Raw genomic sequence first — 17959 nt, 5'->3', positions numbered from 1 at the left:
ACAGACCACAGTTCTATGTGTATTACTATGAATTGCCTGCTAAGAGATGGGAAGAAAGTAAGGCACAAAACTGTATCTATATGCATGCATATATTTAGTGGGTGCATAAAATCTCTCTGGGAGGACGCACCAGAACTTGGTAATGATGGTTGCCTCTGTGTGGGGTCTTGGCATTGGAGACGAGAGTTAGGAGGAGGTCTTACCTTTAATGTGGGACTGCTCTGGACCTCCACCAGGTTTTCTCTGTTACAATGAAATTACCTATTACAATAAAAACAATAGCAGCAGCCAAAGAATGGAAAGCAGGGGATAAGTGCACAGCTGACCACATGCTTCCTGGTCTAACATAATGTTTTGAGGTCCTCTGATGGCCCTTCCTCTTGCACCCTTGTTTGGCTCCGGGTCCTTACTTTGATTTCCACCTCTGTGCTACATCCTCTTTCCAGTTCTGTATCCGCTGCTGATTGCACGTTCCTTGTTCTTGGAATACTCTCGTTGTTCCGCCCGCCTGAGACCAGCCCGGTGTGTAGGCAATGATAGGTGTAGTAGAATACTATTTCTGTAAATTAAAAAACCACACAAAGATACTATAGGCTATCATTGGACCCATATATATGTAGTAAAATTATATAAACATTGACAGAAAGGATACATTTCAAATTCAGGATAGTGGGTTGTTCTGGAAAGGGAGGGTGAAGGGAAGGATAAGGAGACTTTGAAGTGTTTTCTTTTTTTTTTTTTAATATTTTCATTTTTGAAAAAGATTTGAAGCAAATATGACAAACGGTAACAGTTCTTAATTTTGGTGGGTGGGTGCGTGTGTATTTATAATGTTATTTTCTTTAACTATCCACATTAAAATATTCATAATAAAAAGTACAAGTACTCCTGCTCATCCTAAGTCCACATGGAGCCACCGATCTCGGAAATCATTCAAGGCCAGGTCGAGAGCTGGGAGAACCGGGGAATGCTGTTAATTATCTAGCACCTTCTGTCTCTTGGAAATGTGAATTCCATTTGTGGGAGGGGGTTGGGGCTAAATTCCTGATGACACTTTGACAGTCCTGAGACATGACTGTCCCAGCGGGGCTCCTCTTCACCTTTGACCCCGAGTGGGCCTTCTTTCTGCCACATCTGTCAGTGTAGGCAAAGGAATGACCTGTGCCTACAATTACCTCTCTCCTTCCGTTTATCCAACTGATGGCTGCCAACTTTTAGGGGCAGGCTTGTTGGTACCGGAAAAACAGTACATGGTGTTTGTGAGTTTACTTTTGTCCTCAGCGCTGTTTACTTGCTGTTTTTGTGGTGGTTTTTTTTTTTTTTAATGCTGTGCCGAGAGCCTCCCTGAGGAGTCCACTTGTCAGTACACTGAACAGGCCATTAAGTAGGAAAATAGAATATTGCGATGTGGTATCAGTTTTTCCCAGGGGAGATTTTAGATGATTTTAATGTTCTTTTTTCCCCCCCTCTGCTAACAGCTTTATGGAGATATAATCACGTGCCATCTCATCCACCCCATTGAACAATTACATGGCTTTTAGGAGATTCACAGACTTGTGCAACCATCACCACGTCAATTTTAGAATATTTTCATTGCCCCAGAAGGAAACCTTGTGCTCTTTAGCGTCACCTGGGCCCCATTCCCTCATTAGCCCCTGGCAGCCACTAATCTATTTTCTCTCTCTATGGATTTGCCTATTCTAGATATTTCGTACAAACGGACTCAATGGACATGTGGTCTATTATGAGAGGCTCCTTTCACTTAGTGTGCCGTTTTCAAGGTTCATCCACGTTGTGGCCTGTATTGGCACTTTGTTCCTTTTCATGGCTGACTAATATTCCATTGTGGGGATACGGCACAATGTGTTCTTTCCCCATTTGTTGATGGAGGTTTGTGTAGTTTCCACTTTGGGGCTCAGTATTACTTTTTGAGTTTTCAGGGTACACATGACTGTCAAAAATAAGCACGGCGGACATTAAAGTGGTGAAAACAGATTTTATTCAGTAATGAGTGACAGGAGGGGAAAGAAATTAAACTCCTTTCTGGTTTGTGCGGGGGGAGTGACTGGGCATTTTCAAGGGAGAGTGAGAGAGCGGGGAGCGGGATGGTGGGGGCTTGAGCAGAGACAGGGAAATGAAAAATTACAAAAGCAGGAAGCGGGGCAGTTGGTCCATGTGAAACTCATCTGGTTTGTTAACTGGTGCTTATCAAAGTCAGACTCCCACATTTCCTCAGAGCCTGGAGACAGGGGCCTTATTTTTAGGTGTTGGCGGGAACAAACAAGAAATTCTTTTGGCAGCCTTGAGTTTTCTCAGGCAGGCCTTTCTCCTAAGGATGAAGGTCATCCTAGGGATGCTACTCTGAGCTATTAGATGTCGGTGTGTTCAAATCTTTCTCGGCCCCAGCTGAGGCCTAGCTGAGAAGAGGCCTGGGGAGAGCCTGACCAGGTCTGGTTAAGGACTGAATCTCTATCATATCCCAAAGCTGAGTTTCCTAACTTTGTTTAGGTCCCTGACCTTTTAAAAATCTGAAAGTTACAGCCCTTTGCAACAGCAAAAAATGAGTCTATATACAACATATTACATAGAATTGCAGCTTTCCCTCCCACCCCCCAGCCTGTCTGCACCCCAGGTAACCACCCCTTACCTAGAGGCAGATTAGTGCATTCTAGGCACTATGCCTAAAATTTGGGTAATGGCCATTATGACCTGCCTTGAGTGATTTATCTTAACGTATGGGTAGCCACAGTGTACCTTTGGGATCAACTAATAGTCTAGTTCTCTTATTTAACTGATGAAGTGTCAAAGAGGAAAAGGCAAAGCTAAGGCTTGACTGATTTAATCAGTAAAGATACAACAAGCCACTTACAGATTTAGACATTTTATTTCTTACATAGTAAAAGGAAGAATAAGCAAAGGTACCAGCTCCCCGGGAACCGCATCCCACACATTCAAAAGGACAATACTGAAACTTTTCCCACCAGATCAGTGCAATGTGAGTTACAGGGTACCCTGTTGCTGAGGCATTCCTTCTAGACGGCAGCCAAGGGGATTTCTCTTCGGTGGCTCTTGTCTGGGTGGGGGTGGGCAGAAAGCCAGCACTTCATCAGAACCTGGGAGGTGATGAGGAACTGTTTCATGACAACCTCCCAGGGGATATTAGGAAGGTGAGTGCGAGGTGGCCTTATAGCAGCTCCTTATAGAACATTCTCTCATATTCCAGGAAGATGGCAGAGTGTTCTGCCAAAACTCATAAGCTATGGCTCAAGTCATTGCATGTGTGGATATGTACGGGGCTGTTCCATTATTCTCCCCTGACCTTTCACATATCCAGATATGAGAGAGAATTCTCAGTGATGTGAATATCCCACCAGATAAATAGTCCAGTTCTACTGATAGGAGCTCATACCAAATCGGCCGTTTGTCTTCAGCAACATCAGATGAGAGTCACCACACCCTCCACTCCCTGGAGGCTGACGGGGCCTATTTGGAGTATAGACTGCGGCCGGGCCCGCACCCGAGGGTAGCCAGAGGTGTCAGCGACCACGCACGCCCCACCCAGCCGGCCTGGGAAGTCGTGGGCATTACGACTGCCCATCACCACTGGTGCTGAGAGTTTAGAGCAGCCCGTGACAAATGAACAAAAGAGGCCAACAGTAACAGGATGAAGCTAAAGAGACCAAATCAGTGTCCAGAAAGTTAATCTTGTTCTGTTATCTTTACTGGAGGCTGACCATTTCTGAAATCAGTGTCTCTTGGGAAGTTTATAACAGTTTTTAGATTGAGATTCCGTTTGGCCGGTGGTCAAGTTGAGGGTGGTGGCAGTCTGGGTTAAATTGGCCAGATGTCAATTAGATGCCATCTTGTCTGTAGATAGATGCTGAGAGAGAGAGAGAGAGATTAGTAGTCCTTCCTGAACCTCCAGCTACCAGGGGATGGCCCCTGATCTCCCACAAGCCAGAGGTATCCCTTTTTTCCACAGCCGTGTGACCAATGACCATTTCTTCTAGCAATCACTTCACCTTTTTGTCCCAGTCCTTCTTTTGTCTTACTCTCACACGAACCCTGGTTTCTCATGAGGTGCTTCAGTCATTTCTCCCTTATCTACCAGCTACGTATTCTAGAACATCTCCGAACCCCCATGGCAGGACCATCTGGGGAGTCGTCATGTCATAGTCATGACCATTATCGTCAACATCTATTATTGCCCAAGAGCAGCAAACACAGCTGATGGCAAGAGAAGTACCAGGTTAGAGTCGTTCACTCCCTGACTCTTCTTGCTGCATGCAAATTCCAGGAACCTTGGTTTTCCAAAGGGCAAGTGTGGGAAGAAAAATGGTAGAATGAGAAGAGTTAATTATGTGGCTTGGGTCCCTTACAGCTTATCCAGGCCTCTCGAGAGGATGGTAGGGGACCCCTACGGTCTGTATGCCAGGACAGGCTAGCGCTGGTACTCCTCACTACGTGCCCCCACATTTCCTTTACCGCTGGACTGTTTAGCGGACAGTCCAGACATATTTGCCAGGCTTCTTTGGCTTCATGTGCCGGAGTCACTATGCCTTGTTTGGGGGCCAAGTCTTGAATTGTAGATGGAGTACCATGCCCTGTGCAATGGTGTACCCAGGTGGCTAGGGTCCTTACATGGGCATCACAGGTCCCCTCCGCTTGCTGATTTCCACTGATGTGTGTTCATCCAAGGAAACCTTTGCCACGGGCATCCACCTGGGGCACGGACAGAGGGTATGGGTCTTGTGTGATCTGCTGCCATAATGTTCCTTACCAGAGAGCCTGAGACTTGTTCATCCAGGCATTCCACTGCCAAACATCAGCTCACAGGGATCAGGGATGAAGGGAAAATGTAGCAAGGTGCATTTTGGGAGGGCTTTTCCAGAACAAGTACCACAGCTCCCAACTCTGCCTGTTGAGCAGCGAATGTTCTCTTTTCCACATATAGTTGTAAGCAGTTTTCTTTGGGGCCACACAGCAGCAGCCCAGTATCCCCCCCCTGGCCCTCAACTTAGCTGATCTGTCCATGAACCAGGCCCAGGCTTTGTCAGGAACCTCAGTGCGGCAAGGCCTCCAAGAAATTTGAGGGCTGGCCTGGACCCTGCATCTGAATCAACACATCTGGGGGGCGACTAGCCACTTAATGGCTGGTGGACGACTTCCCTGGATGTACCACTGCCACATAATAAGGGACGCTTGTTAGGCCATACCCCCTTCGTTGGTGTTCTCATTTCTGACCCATCTCATGGGAGGGACCCCAGGTAGAGCCACGCTTTGCTGTGTTGGCCTGTCCGTGGGCACTAGCTCTGGGTAATAAGCCAGTAACGGTCTCTCACATGGGGTATTCCAGGTCCTGATGACAGGCGAGGGCCACGTCCAAAACCCTAGAGAACCAGTGTCCCATGGCCACATCATTTCGCTGCAAAACTCAGTCTGCATGTCAGTCACTGACCCGTGTAGCTCAAATGGCGAGTGAGGGTTGACCCAAGTGGAAGGGCAGTCTGTACTGTTGGATTGTTTGTTTGTTTTTCTAAAAAAATACAAACATACATCTATCTATCTATCATCTATCTATCTTAGTGACCTCTACACCCAGTGCAGGGCTTGAACCCATGACCCTGAGATCAAGCATCGCAGGCTCTTCTGACTGAGCCAGCTAGGTGCCCCTGGATTGTTTTCTTAAGCATCATGTTTGTCTGTACTGGTTCTTTGATCAAGACTGTGATCTTCCCTTCTACCCCTTCCCTTTCCCTGGAGTCCTGTACTACTTTATTGATTATTGATAACACATGACTGAGCTGAGAGAACAAGGTGGACTCCCAGTGGTCCACTCAACCCACCACCATTGTTCTAATCATGGCGTTTCCCCACTGGGAACATCCCTGACAGTGTACAGAAGCATGAGATGTACTTAACACACCTATTCCCACAATACATTCAGTAGTATCCATGACAACCATTGGAGTGTGTATTGGCTCAAAAAAGGTCACCCATGGTAATCGTTAACTTTATGTGTCCTCTTGGCTAGGTTATGATGTTTGGTGAGACACTGGTCTAGATATTGCCATGAAGGTATTTTGTGGGTGTGATTAACATTTAAATCAGTACCCCTTGAGTAGAGCAGTTTACCCTCCATAATGTGGGTGGGTGGGCCTCATCAAATCAGTTAATGGCCTTAAGTGAAAAGACTTAATGTCCCCAGAAGAAGAAGAAGGAACTCTGCCTCCAGACTGCCTTCAGACTGAAGACTACAACATCACCTCCTGCTGGAATTTCCAGCCTTCTGGCTTGCCTTATAAATTTCAGACTTGTTAGCCCCACAATTGCATGAGCCAGTTCCTTAAAATAAATCTCTCTTTATATATACATATACCCCAGTGGTTTTGTTTCTCTAAAAAGGCCTGATTAATATACCCACAAAATTATATCAGTCCATTGTCCAATTTGAGAGTCATTTCCAAATCCAGCTGAGGTAATTTTTCAGCCATGCCCATGGGTATTTCTCAGCATCCTAGTGACTTGTGCCCAGAGTCCAAAAAGGCTGAAAAATTCTGACAGCCTTGGTTGCCATCAAGTCCCGAACCCATCTTAGCCAGTGAGTGCATAAGAACCCTGGTCCTCCTTAGGGAAGGAGGGACTTGGGTCTCTGCCCTAGTCCTGTTTATTCTTGAAAGGGGTAAGATCTGGGGGGAGGGGCGGGGTGGAGGCACTGGATCAGCAGGGCTCCAAACTGCACAAACCTCAGCAAGGGCATCTCGATCCTCTTGGCCGTCCTCCTGTTTGTCCACAGTAAGGGCCAGTGGTGACTGGGGATTCTTCTCTGTTACAACCTGGGTCTTTCAGTTTTGTAGCCCTCTCATGGCCTGGTAGCGAGAGAGAATTTCCTTCCTGGACAAACTCTCAGTCTCCAATTCAGTGTCATCCTGGCATAATAACCAGGTCCATATGATCCTACATCCTGGATGCCTGTATTCCTATGTTGTCCCCGTGTGTTCGTTTGCGAGGGCCGCCATAACAAAGGACCCCAAGCCAAGTGGCTTAAACAACAAAGATGTACTGTCGCACGGTTCTGGAGGCCAGAAGCCCTGGATCAAGGTGTTGGCAGGGTGGGTTCCTTCTAAGGGCTATGCAAGGAGGATCTTTTCCAGGCCTCTTTTCTTGCCTGGTAGAAGAGTTGTCTTCATGTTCACCTGCCATTCTCCCTGTATGCATGTGTGTCTGCATCCAAATTTCCTTTTCTTAGGACACCAGTCATAATGGATTTGGACCCACCCTTGTGTTCACTGGATTACTTCTTTATTCTGTCTTAAAACAAGGTCACGTTCTGAGGTACTGCATGTTGGGACTTCAACATATGAATTTGTGGGGGGGGGCACATTTCAATCCATAACACCCCCCCCCCCCTTAGCCTGAGGGGCATTGACCTTGCTCTCTGTCTAGGCTTCCATTCTGGGAAGTTTGTTGCCCAGAGATGAATAGTTTTCCAGAGTCTGTCTTTGGGGTGCAAGAGCAGATTTAACTGTCCCCTAAAGCCTGATGGTGCCCCTTGAACAAACAACTCAATCTAACCATAAGTGACTATCTGATCATCCAGGCACTCATGTTTTCCACTATAAATCCAGCTGTGGTTACAGCGTCCCAAGAGAAGTTATGGTTTCCTCCCTGGTCATCCCTGGGTGCTTATCAGATGATGGTTTCATTATGGGTGGAAGGACCCAGTGCAACAAGCCCTGATCAGTCTTCACCTGTCCTTCCTCCATCACCTAAGGAATTTGTGTTCATGGCCAGGGTGTCTAAAGAGCATGGGGTTGGTCATTAGGTGACATGTTGATTTCCATTCATTCTCATCCGGCGGAACTGGTGTGGCTTTCTTATCTACTACCTGGTGCAACCAAATTTCCAGAGTCTCATTAGGCTTTTGCCCAAATCGCTCCCTAATTTCTCCTTTCCTGCTCATTGTAAGAGGAGACTTCAGTACATCTCTGGGGAACTGACTGCCCTTGATGACCGGGGGTATTTTACTTCTAGCCACAGCCACCTGTCCGATGGAAACAGTGTCGCTTTCCTTGGTGATAAGGAACAACTGTGGAATGCTTTTTAAACATTTTATGGGCCCCTCTCCCCTTTTGCTCTAAAAACCAACACAACTCACCAGGGCTCTCAGGAACCACGGTCAAGAACCTTTTGTCACCTTGTCACTAAACACATCCACCAGGTCTGCTACTGCCTACCAGGATCCTATTGCAGACTTCGCGAGTTGGCCTGTGGGGTCTCACTGTCTTTTTCCTAAAAGGATGCTGTGACCTCATCAGCTTTGGTGAGGAGGGTTTAAAAACCCCATGTAAGTCCATCTGTCAGGAGCAATGGAGTGACACCCCGGGTACTGTGGTTCTTTTTTGCGGGAGCAACTTTTTTTAAAGAAGATTTATTTATTTATTTGGCAGAGAGAGAGACAGAGAGAGCGCACAAGCAGGGGGAGCGGCAGGCAGAGGGAGAGGGAGATGCAGGCTCCCCGCTGAGCAAGGACCCCGGGATCATTGGCCTGAGCCGAAGGCAGGCGCTTAACTGACTGAGGCACCCAGGTGCCCTGCAGGGGCAACTTTTATATCAGGAATATACCGCTTTTTAGTTGGTAAAAGACAGCAGTTTTTCTCTGACTGCTAGAGGGATTCCATGCTGTCACTTTACCAACATTGTTGCCAAAACTACTTGGCAAGCGGACTCTGAATCTTACTGGTCATTCCTACTGAGACCTTCAACTTGCCAACCAACAAGACATCATTATACAATGAAAAGTTGAGACATCAGAGGAATGTTCGTAACACCTTAGGAACACTGTCAGGGAGACGTCTCAATACTGGTCACACATTTTGCAACAGTCTGTAGGAGGAATCGCCTTGGGGACCTCTCACGGAAGGAATTTTCCCTTTTGTTCTCTCTTGGAGGCCATTCTTGTCCCAAACCATCAGTCGCTTTTTACGGAAGCACAGACCAAGGGGTTTACGTCAGGCACTTCAGTGAGCAGTGGCTGGAAGGTCAGGGGAGAAGGGGCAGCGCGGGGGGACAGCTCCAACAGAAGGACAGCTTTGCAGTTAATTTCAATTTTCGGTGGCCTTTGTTTTTTTTTTTAAGATTTATTTATTTGAGAGAGAGAGAGCGCGAGAGTGAGCGGGAGGGGGGTGTGAAGGGAGGGGCAGAGCGAGAGAACTCAAGCAGACTTCCCATTGAGCGCGGACCTCCCTCTGGGGCTCCATGTCATGACCCATGTGAGATCATGACCTGAGCCAGAATCATGAGTTGGAACGTTAACTGATTGAGCCACCACAATGCCTTTTCAGTAGCCTTTTATTAACAGGATGGATAGCACGGTGGGAAGACCCCTACTCCTCTGCCTTCTCTCCCCTACCCTGGCCCATGCCATCCACCAGTGGGAGGACCCTTCCCTGCCTGCCCCCCCAACACACACTTAGCCCAGAGCATGTGCTCCTAGATCATGGGTTCTGCTTTGTCTCCAAACCTGACCACGTGGTGCCAGTTCTCTAAAAGGGCATTGTAACCTTAGCAGCCCCATGTTAGGCACCAAATGTGTCCAGTTCACTCTTTAGACAAGGCAAGGCCAAGACATAACCGATCTTTCTGGTAAAGATGTCATGGGCCACATTTAGATTTCGACAGTTCATTACTTACATAGGCAGTGAAAAGAAGAGTAAGCCCAAGGTGCCAGCTCCCCAAGATCCTTGTCGCACACATGCAGAAGGACAACCCCAAAACAAAAGGGGTACCCCATGGTGGAAGTGCCCCTTCTAGATTGCAGCTAGGGGTGGTTTATATTTTGCAGCTCTTTCCTGAGGGGTGCGGGGCAGAAAGCACACACCTCATCAGAGCCCGGAGGAGAAGCTGTAGGTCTCCTGACGGCCTCCCAGGGGACATAGGGAGGCAAGTGCTAGGTGTCCTTGTGGTGGCTCCTGGTCGGCCTCCTGTCCTCCGGTGTCCCGGGAGGGTCACAGGGCATTCAGCCCAAAGACCCAGGGAAGGCTGGGTTCCAGCCTTTGTGTGTATAGATACACACAGGGTCGGGAGGGTGCCATAGTGAAGCTGTCATCCAGTAAAGTGACAAAGCCTGTTAGTGTTGGGACTGGAACTAGAACAAAATCTCCTGCCAGGCAGTCCCTGCTCCCTGCCCTGATCCTGCCAGCTGTGGATGAGAGAAAAACACACAACAGCAACAGGCTCTTTTTTGCTGTAAAAAGTACTCTTGTTTTTTGGAAAAAATCACATAAATATGAGTTATGTGCTAATTATTTATGACTGCATACCACCTGTAGGAGAAAATGTCATTTCGACATGGCTGATGTAATTTTCGGATATTAAACAATATTCTGCACACATTAACGCGTGTTTATTGTAGAGGAATCAGAAGATATAAAGACACAAAAAGAAGAAAATCCAAAACTTCCATAATCCCCAAACCCTGCACAGGTCACAGTGCCTTGTGCACATAGGTGCTTGATAAACATTTGTGAAATGAATACATAAATACACACACCTGATCTTAGTGATAAGTAAGCATTATCCCTGTTTGCTTATCCTTGGTGAATAGATTTCCACACTTTCCCCGATGTGTCATCAACATTTATATATATATTTTTAAATGAAAGCACACCATATACTCTCTTTGGTAAACCTGCCCTTTATTAAAGATAAATATGGGGGCGCCTGGATGGCTCAGATGGTTAAGCAACTGCCTTTGGCTCAGGTCATAATCTCAGGGTCCTGGGATCGACCCCGCGTCGGGCTCCCTGCTCAGTGGGGAGTCTGCTTCTCCCTCTCCCTCTGCCCCTCCTCCATGCTCATGCTGTCTCTCTCTCTCTCAAATAAATAAAAAAAAAAATCTAAAAATAAATAAATATGCATACCTTTCTATATCAACAAACACTTCTAGAATAATTTTTAATGGCTGAATAGTGTTCTAGCGTATAGCTTCACCAGAATTTGCTGAACCTTACTGTTATATATTTAGATTTTTTTTTTATTTGTAAAGCTTTCACAAATATATCTATCATTAAATATCATGCCCATCCTGAATTAGTTCCGCAGAATAAACCCCTAAAATGGAATTGTTGTGTAAAAGATTTTGTTCAGAGGTTTGGTATGTATCACCTGCCAAATTGTCCTTTAGGAAAGTTGTAAACACAGTAGTTTAGCACAACAGAGGGCATTTTCAGAGACTCTGCCACTATGTTCTTCCCGGAACAAATAAACAGACCCACAAATACCCCCCAAAGCTTGATCCTTTGTCCTGGGTTAGGAAAGGTTGGTCTGATTCTCTTTCCTCCTTGATCTACAAGAGAGAAAACCTTGGAGGCAAGGAAGAACCAACTCAAGGGAACATTCCTTAGCCTCTTTCTGTTCTCTCTTTTCTGAGGGGCAATTTTTTGTTCACAGCAGGTTCTTTTTTTTTAAGATTTTATTTATTCACTTGAGACACAGAGATACAGAGAGAGAGCATGAGCAGGGAGAGAGGCAGAGAGAGAGGGAGAAGCAGGCTCCCTGCTGAGCCAGGAGCCCGATGCGGGGCTCGATCCCAGGACCCTGGAATTTTTAAGTAGGCTCCACACCCAGAGTGGAGCGCAACCTGGGGCCTGAATTCATGACCCTGAGCTCAAGACCTGAGCTGAGATCAAGAGTCAGTTGCTTAACCAACTGAACCACCCAGGCACCCCTGGAGGTTTTAAATATCACAAACTTGGGCGCCTGGGGGGCTCAGTTGGTTAAGCGACGGCCTTCGGCTCAGGTCATGATCCTGGAGTCCCTGGATCGAGTCCTGCATCGGGCTCCCTGCTCGGCAGGGAGTCTGCTTCTCCCTCTGACCCTCCCCCGTCTCATGTGCTCTCTCTCATTCTCTCTCTCTCAAATAAATAAATAAAATCTTTAAAAAAAAAAATAAATATCACAAACTTCTGGGCTTTTTGTTTTGTTTTGTTTTAGGGGAAATTCACATAATACAATTAATCATTTTAAAGTGAACAATTCAGTGGCATTTAGTGTATTCTCAATGTTATGAAACCACTACCTCGCCCTAATTTCAAAACTTTCTCAATACCCCAGAAAAACACCCTGTCACCAATCAATCTCTCCTCATTCCTCTCTCCTACTGCCCCTCGATAATCATTAATCTGCTTTCTGTCTCTATCGATTTGCCCATCCAGATAAATCATAAAAAGGATCATACAGGGGTGACTGGGTGCCTCAGTCGATTAAGCGTCTGACTCTTGATCTCAGCTCAGGTTTTGATCTCAGGGTCATGAGTTTAGGCTCGGCATTGGGCTTCATGCTGGTGTGGAGCTTACGTTAAAAAAAAAAAAAAAAAAGGATCATTCAGTAAATTACCTTTCGTGTCTGACATCTTTCACTTAGCACATGTTTTTAAGATTCACCCAAATTGTAGCATGTATCATATTTTATTCCTTTTTATGACTGAATAATATTCCATTGTATGTGTAGACCACAATTTGCTTATTCACTCATCAACCGATGACATTTGGGTTGTTTCCACCTTTCAACTATTATGAATAATGCTGCTGTAAACATTCGTGTCCAAGTCTCTGTGTGGCATATGTTTTCATTTATCTTGGGCATATACTTAGCAGTGGAATTGCTGGATCATATGGTAATTCAATGTATAACCTTGGAGACCTGCCAAATGGTTTTCCAGAGCATCTGCACCATTTTTACAATTCCAGTGTACAAGGGTTTCAGTTTCTCCACATGCTCACCAAAAACTTGTTATTTTCTGTTGTTTTGGATTAAAGCCATCTTAGTCAGTGTGAAATGGTATCTTATTGTGGTGTTGATTTGCATTTCCTTAATGACCAATGGTGTTGAATGTCTTTTCATGTGCTTATTGGCCATTTGTGTGTCTTCTTTGGAGACATGTCAAATCCTTTAACCATTTTAAAATTGAGCTGTCTTCTTATTGTTGGTTTTTTAAAGACTTCTTTGTATATTCTGGATATCAAACTCTCATCAGGCATATGATTTGCAAATATTTTCTCCCATTCTATTAATGGTCTTTTCACATTCTTGATAATATCTTTTGATGTGCAAATATTTTAAATTTTTATGAAGTCCTGTTTATCTTTTGTTTTTCTTTTATTGCTCATGCTTTTAGTGTCAAATTGAAGAATCTGTTGCCAAATCCAAGGTCATGAAGATTTGCCTCTATGTTTTGTTCTAAGAGTTTTAAGTTTTAGCTCTTATATTTAGGTTGTTGACCCATTTTGAGTTAATTTTTGTATATGAAGGGAAGTAGGGGTCCAACTTTATTCTTTAGCACTTGGTTATCTAGTTGTTTCAGCATCATTTGTTGAGGAGGCTCTTCCTTCTCTCTATTGAATGGTCTTGGCACTCTTTACAAAAATCCATTCACCATAGATGGTGAACTGTCAGTTCTTATCCATTGGTGTATATGTGTATTCTTATGCTACTGCCACACTGTTTTGATTATTGTAGCTTTGTAGTAAGTTTTAAAATTAGGAGGTGTAAATCTTCTAATTTTGTTTTTCTTTTTCAGTATTTTTTTTGTCTAGTCAGGGCCTTGATTTTCCATTTCTACAGAAAAGGTCATTGGCATTTTGGTGAAGATTGAATTGCATCTGTAGACTTTGGGGAGTACTCCATCTTAACAATGTTAAGTCTCCCTATCCATGAACATGGGATATCTTTCCGTTTATTTAGTTCTTTAATTTCTTTCAGCAATATTTTGTAGCTTTCAGTGTACAAGTGTTTCACCTCCTTGGCTAAATTTATTCCTAAGTATTTTATTCTTTTGGATGCTCTGTATTAGTCTTCTCTGGCTGCTATAACAAAATATGACAGGTAATAATAAGACACCAAAATATGGGTGTCTTAAACAATATAAATTTATTTTCTCACAGTTCTGGAGGCTGGAAGTCTGAGATCAGGGTGCCAGCATGGTTGGTTTCTGGTGACAGCTTTCTTTCTGGCTTGTAGACGGCCACCTTTTCCCTGTGTCCTCACATGGCCTTTCTTGGTGTCTACGTGCAGAGAGAGAATGCTCTCTGATGTCTCTTCTTATGAAGACACTAATCCTATTGGATCAGGGACTCACTCTCATTTAATCTTAATTACTTGTTTAATCTTACTTCCTTAGAGGCTCCATCTCTAAATACAGCCACACTGCAGGGCTAGGGCTTCACCATATGAATTCCCCCAAACACAAATATTCAGTCCAGAACAGATCCAATCCTGAATGGAATTATTTTCTTAATTTCCTTTTCAGATTACTCTTCCAGGCTTTTACAACTAGTGGCCACTCCTTTGGAGCCACTGTTAGCAGTTTCCTGTGAATCTCCTTCCCCACCTCCTTTCTGTGTGTCTTTGTTTCTGTCTGCAACTTGCGTTGCCTGCAACTTTTTTTCTCCACCTGATTCATTGACAACTGTTAAACAGTAAATGTCTAAAATGTGCCTAGTGGTATGTCAAGCAATATGGGAAGCAATAAAGAAGTATGACGTGGTTCCTGCCCTCGAAGATTTTCCATCTAGTTGAGGAGACAAGACATAACTAGGGAGTAATTTATAAGCAACTCCACTGTGTGGCTCATGCATTAAGATGTAAACTCTGTAAGGGTAGGTGTTCCTGCTGTGCTCACAGTTGTATCCTCAGCCCCGAGATCAGTATAGAAGGAAAGGACATGAGCTCAATAAATGAATGTTGAGTGAATTCATCACTCTCCCCCTTCAGAATCTCACTTGGTGGAAGCTACCCCTCCCATTCATCCTGGAAGATGATCCCTAGGGGACCGTGTTCTGCAAAGTGGCACTTGGACAAGGATTTATCTGAGAACCTTGAGGCTCTCTAACTGGCTCAGGTTACGGCCTAATGGTAGGTTCACAGACACAGCTCACTCTTTCAGCAAGTATTCTGGTGTCTTTCTAAAATAAGTTCTTACATAAATAGATCCCAGTTAAGTTCCACTGAGTAAACTGAGAAGAGGAATATGAAAGAAGAGGGAAGAAAGCATGGCCTATGCAAAGGGGGAAATGTCTCAGAAACCTGGAAATTGACAGCCAGGGAGAGGTGCCAGAGGCTTTGGATTCCGGAGAAGAAGCCAGTCCCCAAGTAAATGATGATTGCTCTAGTCTTTTAAAACATGATTTTTTTTTTCTGATTCCAAGATCATGGAAGAACATCTGAAAAGCAAATTACAGTATAAAGAAGGAAGTAACCTATCTACAAACCATGACTCAGCGATAACCCCTATTTGCATTTTTATAAAACTGTTGCATGTAATTGTATTTGAACTTAACACAAGGAAAAGAAACCAAACTTCAGATAAGTATTTTTTTCAAAATGAGATATTGTTTCTTAAGAAGAGTCCTCTAAAATTAAGGAATTAGAGTCGTATTAAAAGGTTGGGGTTACAAAACAACAACAAATAAACAAACCACCACCACCAACAACAACAAAAAGGTTGGGGTTATTGTGGAGGTTCTCAACCTGCGTGGTTTTGGCCCTCTGGGGACATTTTGGCAATGTCTGGAGATGTTTTTGATTGTCACAACTTGGAGGGCAGAGAGATGCTCGTGGGTAAAGGCCACGGATACTGCTAAACATCCTACAGTGCACAGGACAGTTCACCACAATAAAGAATCATCCAGCCCCAAATGTCAGTAGTGCAGTGAGGAACCCTGATTTATTGCATAGTTATGTTGGTTTTAAATAATGCATATTTTTAAAGGGCCTAAGTTTGTTTCTGTTAGTTGGACATAGTCAGTTTTCTCAGGGATCAGTAGAGTAAGTGGTTGAGAGCATGACCTCCATCTAGGTGGTCTTAGTTTGAATTCTGACTCTTCTGCTTCCCAGTAATGTGACCTTGGGCAACCTCCTTGGGCCTGAGTTCCCTCATCTACAAAATTGTGGTAATGTTACACCCCCTCATACAGCTGTAGTGAGGACTGAATTTCTAAATAAGTAAAGTGCTTGGAACGGTGTCTGGTTTATGCTAAGCTCCATGGAAATATTTACTGTTATTATCATTATTATTATGTCATTAATATTATTAATGAATCAAGTGGAAACACAAATTAAAATTTACATTTAGGATAATTCTCCTAAGGGATTCAGTACAGGAAAACAGACATATAAGGACTTTCAACTTTTTTTTTTAAGAGCCAGAGAGGGAGGGGTTGCACAGAGGGAGAGGGAGAGAAAGAATCCCAAGCAGGCTCCACACCCATTGCAGAGCCCATCGTGAGGCTCAATCCCACAACCCTGAGATTTTGACCTGAGCTGAAATCAAGAGTTGGAACATAACCAACTGGGCCACCCAGGCACCCCCATATAAGTACTTTTAAAAAATGGAACCTTTACGAGAAATAAACAAAGTGAATAAAGCTAGGGCCCAGTTACAAATCTAAGGAGTATATACATGAATTGAGAGGTTTGGCAAGCCTTTCCTGCTTTCTGGAATTACCTGATCAATGGCAGGTGACTCATTATTTCACAAGGCACTTTCTTTTTTTCCCTTTAGATTTGAAAAAGTTGAATTCATTCTCATAGTTCAAAACTCAAAGCAATATGACAAGATATACATCACGCAGTCTTGCCTCTCACTGCCATCCCATCCACCCGCCCATAGGTAGTAACTTTAGTTAGTTTCTGATGTATTAACCCAGTGTTTCTTTATAAAAGCAAATGTAAATGCTGTATATTCTTATTTGGCCCCCCTTTCTTAGACAGAAGATACCATACTTTTCCATTTAACAGTCTACCTTGGTTATCTATCTTTCCACATTACAATCCATCTTTCCATATTATTACACCAGAAGCCGCTTCATCCTCTTTTAAGGTGACATAGTATTCCATTACGTAGACATCCATATTTTGTTTATAAATGTATTTGTAATTTTTATAAATATTAGCAAATTATCCTCCATGTAGGTTTGTGTCATTTTAAACTCCCACCAGCAATGTATGAATATGCCTATTTTTCTCCAAGAATCACTGTAATTTCCAGACAACCATCTGTTCAAAACCAGACCACACTGGCAGGCATTACTGGCAGGTAGAAGTGGGAAACAAAACTGAAAAGATATTGGGGGTTTGTCGAGGCTGTTTTCCTAGAACCTGACAGAATCAGCTGTTAGTTCAGGATGGATTCTGGGCAACTCAGTAGTATATTGAGGGCAATCAGGTCACATTGGTCCTGGGAGAGTCTAGTTTTTAATGTCAATAGTAAAACCCAGGAAGATTGCTGTTTTTCTGGACCAGGAGCTGGGTGAAGTTTCTTTCTCTGGTTTGAATGAAAGATCTCTTCTCTATAATTTAACACATCTTTTACAGAAATGCTTTGGTCTAATTTCTGTACTGGAGCAGATTCTGATCCTCTTAACATCTTTTCAGTAACAGATTATGAAAGATGAAGTACCTGGGAAAACACTATGTTTCATTTTCTTTAAGTTTATAGGTGTAACTTAGCCAGTAAATTTAGCCTCAGTTATTTGTGGATTCTTCTTAAGTTTTACCCCCCAAACCCAAAATATATTTATTTCCCCCCTCATTTTCAACAACTCTAAAAACATTATACTCATGTCAATTTCATAGATGCTATGGATATCAATTGTCAAGTGCTTTAGAAATTCTAAGATAAAATATTTGAGAATCATATTACTTAACACAGTTAATAAATTTTTTTATTCAAAAAAAATTCATACCAGGGTGCCTGGGTGGTATAGTCGGTTAAGCGCCTGACTTTTGGTTTTGGCTCAGGGTCCTGGGATCGAGGCCCTCATCGGGCTCTGAGCCCAGCATGGAGTCTGCTTGAGATTCTCTCTCTCTCTCCCTCTGCCCCTCCTGCTTGTACTGTCCCTCTCTCTCTCAAAATAAATAAATAAATAAATAAATCAAATAAATAAATAAATAAAAATCA

General features: G+C 43.8%; 1 protein-coding gene across 1 annotated transcript in view; it reads left to right on the top strand.

Annotated features, from left to right (window-relative positions):
- The window catches only part of LOC116630995 (sterol 26-hydroxylase, mitochondrial), a 33496-nt gene that overhangs the window by 8437 nt on the left and 7100 nt on the right, over window positions 1-17959 (top strand). The window lies entirely within an intron of this gene.

Source organism: Phoca vitulina, unplaced genomic scaffold, assembly GCF_004348235.1.
Source record: "Phoca vitulina isolate PV1807 unplaced genomic scaffold, GSC_HSeal_1.0 scaffold1, whole genome shotgun sequence".
NCBI classification, from domain to species: Eukaryota; Metazoa; Chordata; class Mammalia; order Carnivora; family Phocidae; genus Phoca; species Phoca vitulina.
Note: the sequence above shows the minus strand (reverse complement) of the source record. Positions and strands in the feature narration are given on the sequence as shown.